Source organism: Octopus bimaculoides, chromosome 11 (assembly GCF_001194135.2).
Source record: "Octopus bimaculoides isolate UCB-OBI-ISO-001 chromosome 11, ASM119413v2, whole genome shotgun sequence".
In the NCBI taxonomy this organism is placed as follows: domain Eukaryota; kingdom Metazoa; phylum Mollusca; class Cephalopoda; order Octopoda; family Octopodidae; genus Octopus; species Octopus bimaculoides.
Window position 1 is genome coordinate 20,554,500 of NC_068991.1, and position 2,428 is coordinate 20,556,927.

The 2,428-nt window shown below is 41.2% G+C and overlaps 1 protein-coding gene across 2 annotated transcripts in view; it reads left to right on the forward strand.

Moving 5' to 3' along the window:
• The first annotated feature begins 65 nt into the window (after positions 1-65).
• LOC106869243 (uncharacterized) overlaps positions 66-2,428 on the forward strand; it is a 107,537-nt gene continuing 105,174 nt past the window's right edge. For both annotated transcript variants that reach the window (XM_014914909.2, XM_014914900.2), the window contains exon 1: positions 66-1,308. The gene's annotated coding sequence lies outside the window, so the exon portion shown is untranslated. The remainder of the gene's footprint in view (positions 1,309-2,428) is intronic.

Genomic DNA, 2,428 nt, shown 5'->3' on the forward strand with positions numbered 1-2,428 from the left:
ACTACTACTACTACTACTACTACTACTACTACTACTACTACTACTACTACGTTAACACCATTGCGTGTAATCAATAACAAACGACGAAAACACACGACCACTAAGGCGACACTTTATACTAGCCATCACACAGCACAAGTCGCTGCAGCACACTACACTACACTACGCTATACTTTACTACACTTCACTACATCACACTACAGTGTGCACTATGTCCCCAGTATTACTAAACTGTACTGTACAGTACTGTGGCAATTACACGACGCAAGTCAATGAGGGGTGACTGTACGATATATGTAAATATATATATATGTATATATATGGTTGTTGAGCTTGCTAGAAAGACCAGCCAAATCTCCCTCAAATGTCATACCCTACCTTCTGAAGTACGAACACATTGGATAAGATTATGTAGCCCTTGAAAGACACGCGTGTACACAAACACACACACACATACATACATACATACATATATATATATATACATACACACTCACGCTCACACGCACACACACACATATATATACATATATACATACACATATATGTATATATATGTAAACATTTAATATAAACTGTATTTAAATTCGCGCTAGAGAGAGAGAGAGTATGTTTGTATATATGCTTATATATGTATTAAAGATGGTGTAGTCGTGGCTGGAACGCCTTGATCATAAAGTTACTTCTCTGGAGGTTGACCCAGGGCCAAACAGCAACAACAAAGTGCACACACACCACAGTATAACAGTCACATTTATAAATACACACACACATACACACACATAAACAGTACATTGCCCGATTGTAGTAGTAGTAGTAGTAGTAGTAGTAGTAGTAGTAGTAGTAGTTCCAACTGCTGCTGCTACTTGATTTTGTTGTTGCCATTTGCTGTTAGCGTTGTTGTCACATTTGTTGTTCTAGTAGTAGTAGTAGTAGTAGTAGTAGTAGTAGTAGTAGTAGTAGTAGTAGTAGTAGTGGTGGTGGTGGTGGAGGTGGCGGTATAAGTGGCGGTAGTGGTGGTGTTAGTGTTGCTGACGGAGGTGGCGGCGGCGGCAGCGGTGTCGGTGGTGGTAGTGGTGGTGGTGGGAGTTGGTGTCGTCGCTGTTTGATAAGCATCAACGTGGGAGATTCGATTACGGCGACTATTTTAACTGAAGAAGAAGAAGAGTGACAAAAACAACAACAACAACAAAGGAAGTTACGGGAGGAAACTAATACACGGAAGGAGAAAAGATAAGAGGAAGAAAAATTATTGAAAGAAATAAAGAAGAAAACATGGACTAAGCTACGTTTAAAACGTATTTAAAGGTAGGCTAATTGTTGTTGTTGATGTTGTTGTCATGGATGTTGTTCTCGTAGTTGATGCTGTGACAATTTTAGCCTCTAGTTATCCTCTAATCAAGCAGACCTCCCTTCTAAAGCCCCGTTCCAGTCGATCCGTGTGACAATCACACACACACACACACACACATTATCACATATGTGTGTGGGTTTGTCTTTCGTATTTTCTAAGGCTTGAGAACGCGATTCGAAGATTCTGCTGCTATTTCTAGCTGTTCATCTTTGATATTGTGTTCTTGTTATTTGGCCCTAGGTCAGCCAAGATCGAACAGACCTTTGATCAGAAGTATCCCAGCCATACCAATCCACTCTTGTCTGTCCCTCACATAAGACAGTTACGATGCGATTTGAGTGAGATTTGGTTGTTATTTCTAGCAGGTCGTATAATTATTTAGTCCCAGGTCAGCCGTGATCGAAATAGACCTGTGGTCAAAGGCATGCCAGCCGTGGCCATCCACTTTTGTTTGTTGAGAAAGATTTGGCTGATATTTCTCACAGATCGTAGTTTTGTTGTTGTTGTTGTTGTTCAATGGTTATTATTCAGCCCCAGGTCAGCCGTGACCGAGCAGACCTATGATCAGAGGTAACCCAACCGTAGCCATCCAGTCTTGTCTATCCATCACATTAGACAGGAGGTATGATTTGAGGAAGATTTCATTGCTATTTCTAGCAGGTCGTATAACTGCTGTTCTTGTATTATCATCATCAAGCCCTTAGATCTGCCGTGATCGAACTGACCTATGATCAAAAAGTCTTCCAACCGTGTCCATCCCGTCTTTTTAGAGGAAACAAATCTAGGACTACCATTAACCATTATCCTATGTATCCTGTCGTGTCTTTTGTGTGATTCGAGGGAAACTTGGTCGCTATTTCTAGCAGATCGAGCAACCATGTACAGGTTCGCTTGCTTTGATATTGCTGTTGATATTGTTGTTGTTGTTGTTGTTGTTGTTGTTGTTGTTGTTGTTGTTGTTGGTGGTGGTGGTGGTGGTGGTGCAGTGTTGCTATTTGTTGCTGTGGCGCTACAGCAGCATCTTTTGCTGCTGCTGCTGCTGCTGTTGCTACTGATGTCGTACTTGTTATTGTC